At 32.2% G+C, this 12,777-nt stretch overlaps 1 protein-coding gene across 7 annotated transcripts in view; it reads left to right on the top strand.

Annotated features, from left to right (window-relative positions):
• Positions 1–12,777, top strand: part of LOC124451508 — a 31,949-nt gene continuing 19,172 nt past the window's right edge. For 3 of the 7 annotated variants that reach the window (XM_047002163.1, XM_047002157.1, XM_047002165.1), the window contains exons 1-2: positions 1,546–1,648; positions 1,727–1,808. The gene's annotated coding sequence lies outside the window, so the exon portion shown is untranslated. Of the gene's footprint in view, positions 40–1,545; positions 1,649–1,726; positions 1,819–12,777 lie in introns of those variants that run through there. The other 4 variants (XM_047002162.1, XM_047002167.1, XM_047002159.1 and 1 more) reach the window with 3 other exon arrangements.

The following is a 12,777-nucleotide window of genomic DNA, read 5'->3' as shown; positions in this document are numbered from 1 at the left end:
ACAAAACTTACATAGATAAAAGATTGATGTTACAATAAGGTATGAATTATGATCACCATTGTCAAACTGATATGTATGTAGTTGCGTTCTTTATATTAAATCTCTCATCTTTGTAAGGTATGTGACATGTAAAGAACTAAAGCACGCATAATTTTGTATACACAGTCGTCATATATGAAGTATTATTTCTAAATCGTAGGTAATTTGTCGAAAGTAAAGCGAGATTCTGAAACTATATTACTAACTTTACATAACGAATGTGCTACTGAAGCATCTTGATAATGTATGACTAAACATTCAAGAGAAATTATATGTAAGTTGATACACCAACTTTTAACTATTGACATTAAGCTGCATGGTAAGGACAGTAAAATCTGTTCAAAAATATGGGAGACAAAATAACATGAGAACGTTTTCTACATGTAGGACGCTGAATTTTTCTTTATGAACTATACTTGTCTATGGAAAAAGAGGCATCTGTAAAATGTATGTAGGGATGGCATGTCCAATCATGCATCACCTTCTTTGCTGCCACTTTTGACTAATCTCTGTGTGTCTAGCAAAATGTTGATAGTTGTATACAACAAACCATTTCTTTTAAAAGTAAGAACATTTGTAAAATAAAAAATGTTGAACACAGGAAGAATTTATTTACACAGAGAAAGAACGTAACCGAATCCATTTTTGTGAAATGTTACATGTTTGTTTAACAGTTTTAAGGTTTACTTTCATTGCAACCTTTACTGTTGTATCTACAGTGTCTTTATTGATCATAAGTAATTATAATTGCGTGCAGTTGATGTTTGACATGTATTCATAATTTACAATGGTTTATTCAATAACAAAGGTTTTTTATAATAAGAACTGACTTATGCAAGAACATACATGTATGGAATTCTTGATTAATAAAGGGGGAAAATCCATTCACAGTTTCAAAAATCGTGTCTTAATCATTGGCATTCAAATCCTGTCTTAGAATGGGGAAGAAGAATAACATGATTGTATTTTCTACATGTAGGACGCTGAATTTTTCTTTATAAACAATACTTGTTTATGGAAAAGTGATACTATTGATCTTATGTTAGTTTAACAGTACCAAGGTTTACTGTCATTGCATCCTTTACTGTTATATGTATAGTGTTTTTATTGATCATCAGTATTTACAATTGCATACAGTTGATAATTAAAATGTATTGATGATTTACAATGGGCTATTCAATAACAAAGGTCTTTTTATAATATGAACTGACTTTTGATTAACGAAGTGAAAAAATCCATTTAAAGTTTCAAAAATTGTGTCTTAATCATTCACATTCAAATCCTACTTTAGATAGGTTATTCTCTATTCCTGAGTTAAAATTTGTGAAACTTCATAAGATTTAGCAGTACTCCTTTGGAATTCGACATATCTCAATGTTATAATGTATTCTGCATGAGGTTCTTATTTATGTATTTTTATTTCTATAACAATTGTTTTTAGTCAGTGATGTATACTTAGTTATATAACTAAAATTTCTACATAGATGTCACTAATGTTTTATAATAATGTTTGTTGAAGGAGATCCTGACTCACTCTTCTTCTTCGTTCGCTTTTTAAAAGTGTTTATGTGACAAAACTCATATAGATAAAAAGTTGATGCTCAATAATGTATGAATTATGATCACTTTTTTTAACTGATATCTATGTAATCACGTTTTGTATATTTAATTTCTAATCTTTTGTTAGGTACGTGACATGTAAAGAACTAAAGCAAGCATTATTTTGTCTACACAATCGTCGTATATGAAGTGTTATTTCTAAAACAAAGGTAATTTTACGTATGTTAGCCAAGATTTTGTATTTACATTTCTAACTTAACAAATTTGATACCAAAGCATTGCGTAGTATGAAGTATGACTATAAACAAATCAATGTTTATTTCCTTTCCAAATGAAAATCGTTTGAATGATTCTATAAGTGACTTTTACAGCTGTATTTAATACCACGACTGGAAAGTAGATTTCATTTTTTGTTTCATATTATCCACTATAAAAATTGCGGCTCTTACACGAAGAAAAGGTTTGATAATAAATGATTCTGAGTCAGTGATGCGCTTGACATTCACAGATACCACGTCATAATGTGACATTTTTTTTAAATATAATTAAACCTAAGTAAACAGTACAATGTACAAATGTAAAGTAAAGATTAGGTTCCATGGGTCAAAATGAACTCATGATAACGTATATATTTCATCATCATTCATTTTGCACGTAATTTATTCTTAGATGAACATTGATTTAGCATGTACACTGAGAAACTGAAATCAAGATACTTGTTTTGTTTTGAAACGTGTTGAATTAAATCGTGTGACAACACAAAGTCGAGAAATTTCACTGACTGTCGAGCCAGGCCCGCAGTGAGGTGATAGGCAAGGGGGCATTTTGCCTACGGCCAGTAATAAAATAGGGGCCGGCGCCCCCATTTGGACACATGAAAATTGCAAAATTAAAGTTTATAGAAAAAGTAGTGAATGATTTGTGAATTATTTGTACTTTTTTTACGTTATCTCATCATGCAGAAGACATTCATCAATTGTTAAATTTTTAGAAATTCTCGTAGCATCTTCAAACGGAATCACGCTTTAAGTGTCATCAATATCAGCAGGCATGTGGCTAGGTTGTAAAATTTGGGGGAGCAACAACATTTTTTGGGGGGGGGAACTGTTGTAGACGTCAAGTTATACTGTAATATAACAAGAATATAATTTATCACTAGCTAACCACAATGCCATACTAAAAAAGTGTCTGAGTGAGGCAGTGAGGCAGGCAGTGTTTGTTCGTTGTGATATCCTCGGCTGTGACATCGGTGATAGTTGCATATGTGAACGATCACGAATAGAATTGTAAAGTCGATATTTATGTTGTTCTTTAGTTACCTATGCTTTCGAGCGTATAATCTGCACTTTGTTTCAGTGACTATAGTCAAAACCTTGCAGCTGAAAATATCAATTTATTTATACGCTTTACTGGTGATTACAGACGTCAAATAAATGTCGTTTGGGGTAAAAAATACAAGAAACTTGATACTCCGTGCTGTACGTACTTTTATTTTGTTCTGTATTTTATTCATATGTCGCGTTGTTTATCTCTCACCCTGTGTTCTGTGTTTTGGTGAGGAAAATATAAAGCAGAAAGGAGATAGTTTTCTTTATTTTCATTTCAATTAGTAATGATGACGATTTGGATTTAATAGATAGTCAAAAATGACGAAGAATTTAAATATATGATTAGAGTCAAGCTATGGTCCTATGAGGGACTAATGCAGTTTAGGGGACACCTTGGACGCTGACCCAAATCCTACCCTATAATTCCTAGCAAAAACGAGCCAGCAGTTACAAGCGCTTCCGGTATCCGCTAGACTGCAGTCTAGCAAAAATATAAATTGGAACAGAATCATCAGCAATATAGTCCTATCAAAATGTTAATAAGCAAATATTCATACAACACAGCAAACCAGTTAGATATGTCCTGTTAAAAGAATGACGTATCTCTTCACCATACGATTGTTAAACAAATAAGATATATTATTTATTTACTAGGAGTTACTATCCCAAGGTATATGATGCCTCTCGCGCCTAGTAGGCGAAAATATTATTATTTTAAGTGTTTTTCATTGTATGAAGTCTACTATTTTTATTCCTTGATGTAAGATCAATTACTGGGTCATGCCACTAGGCAGTGAACACAATTTTTATCGAGAGAAAGAAATGAAGTGCACAAGTCTTTATAAATGACTTGTAGTACTATTTTTAATTTATCCTTTTGACTTTTGTGAGCATTTTGTAAATTTTAATTTGTACCTTTTTTTACAAACTCATTCCTTATTTCTAGAATAAAAAATGGCTTCGCCACCTAAAAAATTAAAATTTGAAGAAAATGGATCTCGTTTAAGTAAACTTTTGATAAATAAAGGAACCCAAGCCTTAAAAACAACATTGCAACTACATTTTAACAATATATCATCAAGTTTTATCAATGAACTTAATGATTTTTCTACAATGAACAACTTGACTTTACTAAAAAAGAAAAAAGTCATCAATAAAGAGCAATGGGATCTTCTTTATCCAAAACGTGGTTCACCAGACATTGAAAACTTTGATATTTCATTATTGACTGTCTTATTGCGTAACATATGTGGTCTAACAGCGCCACATGGTGGATGGGATAATCTTCCTTCCTCTTCAGATACTTCAATCTCAGCAAACATTGCAAGAATAAAATTTTATCGAAACAAAGTGTACGGTCACGTAACCACAACTAGTTTAAATGACAGTGAGTTTGAGTACTTGTGGCAGGAAACTTCAAAAGCATTGGTTGGTCTGGGTATTCAACAAACTGAAATAGATGAATTAAAGAAAGCTTCCCTCACTACCGATGAGGCAATTTATATTGAAATGTTAAAAGAATGGTATAAAAAAGAAAAGCAGTTAATCGATGTTACTGAAGAAATCAAAGAAGATGTAAAAGTAATGAATAGAAATGTTTTGGACATTGCAACAAACGTTACGAACATAAGTGAGGATATAAAGAAAACAAAAGCTGATGTAGTAGGAGTAAAAAAAATGTTACAGGACAAAACATATTTAGTTGTCGAAAAGCTTGGAAAGTGTAAGTTTGATGGTCTTACAAAGGATCTTAACAAGAAATACCTTGAAGGCACTAGACAATGGTTATTTGAGAAACTCGACACTTGGTTTAACGATGAAAGTGAAGATGCTTCTAATATCATGATTTTGATTGCTGGTCCTGGCGTTGGTAAAAGTGTGTTTGCTGCTGAGGTGTGTCGACGATATTCTGAAAAGAAGAAACTTGCTGCTTCTCATTTCTGCAGATATAATATATCAAATTATAGAAATCCTCAAATATTGATAGAATCATTGGCTAGTAGCATGTGTGATACAATATCAAATTTTAAAAGTAAACTGAATGAAGAATTACAGAGAAAGCATTAGAATCAGTCACCGATGTTTTCATTGTTTTATTAAATAATCCATTGCATTCATTGGAAGATCATGAACCAATGCTTTTGGTTATTGATGCCTTAGATGAAAGTCAAGTTGACGGCAAAAGTGAATTGTTGGAATTGATTAAAGAGGAATTTGGCCAACTACCTAAATGGATTAAAATCTTCATCACCAGTCGTCCAGAACTTCCTGTTCAAAAGGAGTTGAAAGACATGAATCCTGTTGAAATTACAACTCATCCTCGTGATGAAAACAATGAAAAAGACCTGCACAAGTATTTGAGACATCAGTTGAATGATCATGTGCGGAGAAAACCCTACGTTCTTCAGTCATTAGTTGAAAAATGTGAAGGATCGTTTCTTTACGCTTATCACGCACAACTGAGCTTAAAGAAAGAAGAAATTGAGCTTACTTACGAAAAAATTCACAATTGGTCCCTACTGGGTTAAGCGGTGTTTACACAAAGCAATTCAAAAGAGTAAAAGAATTGTTAACGAAGAAAAGTACCAGAAATTCTGTTATCTCAGAAACTACTTTTATGCAATTTCTTGAATTGTTGGCTGCCTGTTGGGAGGTTTTACCATTAACTTTACTGCTTAGCTATTTAGGTTTTTCTGGTGACATCAAGTTTGAAGTCCGCAGTAAAATCATTGAACTGTTATCTCAAATTTTGCCAGTTTACGATGATTGTTTAACCGTGTATCACAAGTCTCTAATTGATTGGTTGAAATCAGATGGTTACGAACAGCATGAGTTTACAGTTAATCCAAAAAATGGTCATAAGTTCTTATGGCATGCTTGTGAGAAAGTGTTTAAACACATCAAGTCGATGAACATTTTAAAGATCAGATGAACACTGCTATGATTAAATATGCTTTGAAGAATGGAGTCCATCATATGTCAAAATGTGGCGAAAATGTTGACTTTAGCTGGGCAGTAGATGTCAAAGTGGTTTGTGCAAGGTTAATGGGTGTGGAAGATATTAACGTGAGTACCATTAAATTCGAATTGCTTGAAATCATTAAGGAACGACGTACTTTCTGGAAAAAAGATGTACTTGAGGAACAACTATTTCATTTGTCACTGACAATGAGATATGGGTCATATAAGTTTGATAATAGCTTAATTTATTTACAAATTATTGCAAACAGAATTCATGGCAGTAACGAAAAAGATTATTGGCAAGGGATTTATTGAAAAAGGAAAGTTTGTTTGGTTTGAGGATTTAGACTCAACATATTTAACAAACCATCATCATTTGACTGTCTCCTTGCGTGCTAACGTTACATCTCTTTGTGTGTCGTCAAATGAAGAACTTCTTGCTGTAGGATATGAAAATGGTCAAATATCTATTTTTGAACTTCCTGAATTTACAGAACGATGCACTCTTGGCACTGCACTCGATGATTTAAGGTTGGATAAGTGGGATGATATAAACACATTTATCTCCAGGAATAACATCTATGACTATCCAACATTGATGAAATTTAGTTTTGTAAGTGGTAACATCTTTTGTTGCTCCTTTTCACCTACCGGAAGTAGACTGGTGACTAGTAATGGATCTACTGAAGTAAAGTTGTGGGACGTTAACAATGGACGTTTGTTATCTTGTTTACAGTCAGATGATGTCGTTAATCGTTGCTCTTTCTTAGATTCTGGTTTGTTTATTACAGCAGAATATGATGGAAGTTGTTCTAACGATGTGTTGATTACAGCAAAATATTTAAATCAATAGTGTTCACTGCATGGAATTCATTAACTTTGCAAAAATTGATCGACGCTGCGTTGTTGATTACCAAAACTACAATGCACCGATAAATATTCAGAGTTCTTTGTTGCAGTCATTGGACGGCTTTCGTATGTTTTCAATTCCCAAAGGCAATCGATATTTTTCAAGAGAAAATAGGTATTCACTATCTTTACCTTCAATGATAACACACCATTATCGTGATTGTATTTTTATCATACAAGCCAGAATGGAAAGCTTTCTGAAATCACTCAGTTGACAAAATGCAACGATCATAGAGAAATCATGTTTAATTTACCAAATGTTAGGTGTCCATGTTTTTGGAGGAATCTAAAAAATGTCCATCCAATCTCGTTCAAGGAATTATACGTTGTGCCGTATTTTTCCAAGCTGAATATTTTCAAAACTGATCATCTTTTGAAACCTTTATTTATCTTTGAGAAATTTGAAATTAAATGTTGTTGTTTTTCACCGGATGGATCTTTTTTTGCTGCTTTCGCTGTTGGTGACCACGTCAACGTTCATGTTTGGAGCATTGAACGTTGCACTATTATTCAAACTGTACCGATGCAACTGAAGAATGCATTAGGATGTTGGTGGTCGGATGGTTTGCTGTGGATATGGGATGGTTCTGATCATCTTATGAAGATATCAACTTCGTCTGAAAATTTTGTAGATTCTACTCAAACAAAGCATGTTAACATTGGATTTAAACCTAAAGAAATTCTTGACATTTGGTGATGTCTTAGTTTGTATTGACGAAGAAAAGTTTGTTCAAGTTGTTAGAATTACCAAGGGTGAGATACAATACAACGAAAGACTTCCTGTGGATAGTTTTGAATTAAAAGCAGCTGTATCACCTGATAATTCTGTTATTTTAACTGTAAACAAAACAGAATACACATTATGGAAATGGAGAAATAACAACAATGAACTTTACTTGGAACCTAGGAAAATACATTTCAACCTTGAAAATTGGCTTCTCAAATTTGTACCTTTTGGGAATGTCTCGTTCAATTGCTTTATAAGTGATAGTAAACAAACAGTCGTTACAGTTAAGAAATTTGTTGGCTATCCGAGCTTTTATTTAATTAATATGAATGAGAACGGTGATGTGAATGTAACTTCGTGTCATGTCATGGATACGTTAAATGGTGTAGACGAAATCGTACATAAATCGTATTTTATTGGAAAATCATTTTATGAAGCATTGGTTGCTGTAGATATAAAGAGTGGTGAAATATGCGCTGAATTTTACGGATTAGGTTCTATATTTGATATAACTGTGCATTCAAACACAGATACAATAGCTCTTGTGTCACTTGAGGGGTGCGGAATTAAATTTTTAAAACTCAATGTTCCTGAATGAATCAACTAATTCAACCGTTTCTAGTTATATTAATCTATCGTATATACTAACATTACATATCACGTAAAACGAACATAAAAAGTTCTTTATATCACAAAAGACAGTTATTTATGGTATCAACAACGACTCAAAAATGTTGCAGAAAAAATTGTCCATATCCTTTGTTTTAACCGTGGAAAAACTGTCAGTTTTTAATTATGTAAAAATATCACTTACAGAGAGAGAGATTAGTTTTTTGTAATGTCACTAAAGGAGTTATTTGCATAAGCGAATAATAATTTTATTGCTTCCGCGGGTTATTTTGTAGTTTAAATTTTAAATAAGTTATGTTAATCAGGGGGAAACAAAGAGAGGGTGGGACACACTCTTAACATATAAAAAAGTACTGGGAAAGTTTGTTACTTTTACTCAAAGCAGTCCGCGTGGTAAGGTCATGGAGTCCAAGGTTCATTGCGGACGCTACAAGTGCAAACAGGATGTTGCTTACAGTTATTTGCATTTTGTTCACATGCACGTAGTGTGATTCACGTGAACAGGTATTAGCCTTATAGGTAATGCACAAACAAATCACATATCATTCAGCAAGTGGCCGTCGCCAGGTGAAATTTATCGAAAAATCCACCCTTCCCTCCCTCCCTTTCTCTCTGTTGATTTTGCATGTACTATTTAGACTTGTTTCCGAGGTGGCGTTCTTATCACCCCACCTTTTCTGTGCTATACAGAAAAACTTTATTCGTAAAGATTTTTGTTTAAATTGTGTAAAATATTTTATTTATATTATGTTATAATATAACTTGTTATTTCTATTTTAATAAATCGGCATGTGCTTTCACACATTGCCAATTTTTACCCAAAAGAGAGTACTCTTTAATGTCATGCGCACAGAAAACAGAGCTCATCAGCCCAAGAACCTCCTTGATTTTCGATTTGTTATGATTAAGCGGAAGCGATAAAGATCTTTTTGATCGTATGATTCCCGTCAACTTTCAAATTTATAGTTGGAGAATTCAACAATGTAACATTGTCAAAGTTGTGATGAAATTGAGAATATCACACGAAGATGTTGACTGTCGTAAGGATGGTCGCTTGTTTTACGTGTGAAAATTACCAAAATTGAGAAACCTTTGATCTCTGAACGAACTTTATGTTGATGGTTTACTTTTTAATACAAATGTATGGTCAGATAATTTGGTTATTTTCATTATATAACAAACGCTCACTACATAGAAATGAAAGAATGTCGACAACTCATTCATTGTGAGTCATTTGACAATATGGTGTTGTTGTAGATGAAGATTATTTTTTTTTTAATTAAAGAGTGACTTTCTTTGAACATTCTTTCAAAAACTGTAAATAAAATTTACATTACGCATGTTAATATCGTGGAAACAGGTTTTGTATGATGTTAAAAATTTACATTTATAAAACACCATGTGATGTCATGTCATGTCATTGGGTTTTATGGTCATTGGTTGAAAAATGTGAGAGATCATATCTGTACGTTTATTATGTACATATGACCTTAAAGACAGAAAATGTTATATACTGTCAACAATTCCCATTTGTAAAAACATCATCATGACGTCCTAATAATAGCTACAATGAAATTTAATGAATAAAACTTTTACGATTTTAACATAAGTTCATTTGAACTGAAGAATTGAATTTTTTTGAGTGAAATTTCTTTAATTAAAATATTTAAGAATAATAAACTTCACTTTCTATTTTCATTTTTTAAAATAAAATTTATCATTATAATGTTGATGATAATACAACGTACAATATACAGCTACAGTTCTAACTTGTAACAATTGTACACAATAATAAACGTTTAAATGATAATTTTGAAGATCAATGTGCTTAAAACACTTGAATATAACAGATTTTTCAGATTCTAAGTTTGAATCATCTGATAAAAAACAGGTACGTTAGCGTACATTTTGTTGCCTTTTACTGATTAGTAAACAACTAAGGTAAACATTGTAGTTTTTCAAAACAAACATGTTTCAACATCTCGTGATGTCATCTTCAATATTAATGACAAGTCAGATCTTATCTACATCTAGGAACTGTCCCTTGTAGTACCAAATTTCTAACTTAACTCATTACATAGAGGTTTGAATGGGAGTCTCTATGGGGTCTATATCTGACAACTTGGTTTTAAAGCCTATATCTTTTTTTGGAATAGCATTATTGAAAAATAAATTTTATGTTCCTAGACATGTTAATGAGCCATATATTTGGCATGATAATGAGCCAAAATATTTTGCAAAACATTCAAGTATTCTTCACTTCAGTTTTTTTTTGAAAAAAAACGTAAGCAAAATGTGTTGTTTTTACGCAAAAACGATGCCCAAAAAATACATTTTGTATTGCTCTAAAACGCTAAAAATGGCACTTCCAAGGCTATGAAAGTCAAAATTTCCCAGGGCAGAATGCATCGGACCCTCCATGGTGTGGAGCGTGTGACGTTTTATGGCTGATGTTTGAAAAATCTTAGATCCGCCCCTGGTTATATACAGTAAAATATTGACATGATTTAATGATAAATGTGTTTACAAGATCTTATCTAATTAAAAGTTTTAAAATCTTAAATTTTTAAGTTTTTCTTACTTTACAAAATGGGAGGTATAACTAAAAACAGAGTAATAAAATTTGAGCAACCTCTCGAGCAGGTGCAATCCTCAACCTTCCGTCTCAAGCTCACACTGATCTGCTTTTGAGTTCTCCCAAAGTTCTCCTCGGTTTGCATAAGCCTGTGCAAAAACATGAAACTTCTTTTATTTCTTAATTGCATGATCATGTTACATTGAGGCTTCATTTGACAAAATTTAAGGCTTTGGCTGCGTTTACACTATATACCAGATTTGCTCATCTAGATATCTTAATTTGGTTTCAAGAGGTTACAGTTTGGACTAAATGCTTATTAAGTTGATAGGTTTTAGTCAGTTTAATTGTGTTTTTTGCATTTAACGATATCACTGACTTTTAATACATAGAAAATTTAAACTGCAACGATAGCAATTCTATACAGTAAACAGGGCCTTATTTTCGTTCACAAGTATAAACTTCGATATTTGAAACGGGCGTAAAAATTTTGTTCAAAGACGTTAGAGGATTAATTATTGTATGTTTGAAAGGTCATATGCACCTCGAGCCAATAAAAATAAAAAATTTAATCGTGACGTCAATTGCAGAAGAGTTAAAGTATTTAAATTCGTAAGTGTTAACTTTAACGTCAGTCAAGTAGCTTTAACTTTATAGAGAGGAAATGTAAGTACTGTGTATTAACTGGCTAACAGGCGAAATAAGAAATATATGGAAAAAATTAACAGGTCTTGTTAAAACCTTCGTAATGTGAAGGATTTTACTATTCGCGACTAAATGGTTAAATTTAGTGTGGGAAATATGTTCAGAAAGGATGTCCATGACGTCTGTACTGTATTGGTTAAATATGGAGGTTACACCATAAATGTTATTAAAAGAACATGTACAACTTCATACGTATGTATTAACATTTACATTGGACTATGAAAACTGACTACATTCTACAAAGATGAAAAGACGCAAATGCAAAAGAGGGGAATGGAGAAACATGATCCAGGTTTTAAAGTTTGTAAGTAGAGTTGACAAGTTTTAAATTTTGTTTGCATGTGTATGTGGTTTTTATGAAGGATCACCGTGGTTGATTTTTACAATTTGAAGATAAATAAAAATCATCTTTAAACTAGGATTTTGTGACCAAATATTTGAATTTTTAGTGTTAAATGTATGAGACCACGTGCTGCAATATATTACTAACATATATTACTGAAAGTACTAAAAAAACGGAAAATAACAAATGAGAAATTAATTTAACCTAGTGCAAAGAAGCCTATACCTCATCGAAGGAGCCTTACATGAAGTACCCTTACTCAATGTTTACTATAATAATACAATAATTAAGCATCTTTTATTTCCAAATCCCATGTTTCTAATTTGTTAATTGCATTTCTATTTGAATGAGAAGTTTTTCCTTCTTGTTTCAATGTAAAAAAACATGTTTAATCAGTTGTACTTGGCTTGAAGTTTTCTCTTATGCCAAGAAGACAAGTACCTCCAAAATTTGAACGCTTCTACCAAGGTATTTATATAAACAATGTTCTAAAGCTATTCATCCGACATCACTATTTACTTAATAAAAATTTAAACTGTGTTTGCATTAGCCTGTACAAACGTGCGTATCTGAGCTACATCAATTATATCAATCAAAGATAATTTGCAAATGAATCATGATTACATGTTAGAGAAAAACTTTAAACTTTTTTCTTGAAGTTGTCTGTTTCGCATTACTATTTTTACCAAAGAACTAAAAGATGTTTTTTGTGTTTGTACTGGCTTATGCAAACCTAGAGACTTTTGTGTGAACTCTCTTGCAGCTGCAAACGATCAACTTTCGGTGTAAAGCTTGCATTGACATTGTCTCAAGTTCTACCAAATGTCTTCTCCATTTGCTTAACCCTGTACAACAATTAAGCATCTTTTATTTCCAAATCCCATCCTATATTCAGTCTTCACAATCCTCTCGTTCCAATTTTCTTCTTGGGTGTACAAGAGGTGAGGTATGACCTTTCCCTTACTAATTATCAATATACCAACAATTAAATTTTTGATTT

This window comes from Xenia sp. Carnegie-2017, unplaced genomic scaffold (genome assembly GCF_021976095.1).
Source record: "Xenia sp. Carnegie-2017 unplaced genomic scaffold, XeniaSp_v1 HiC_scaffold_24, whole genome shotgun sequence".
Taxonomy (NCBI): domain Eukaryota; kingdom Metazoa; phylum Cnidaria; class Anthozoa; order Malacalcyonacea; family Xeniidae; genus Xenia; species Xenia sp. Carnegie-2017.
The sequence above is the reverse complement of the archived record's forward strand: the minus strand, read 5'-3'. Positions and strand labels throughout refer to the sequence as shown.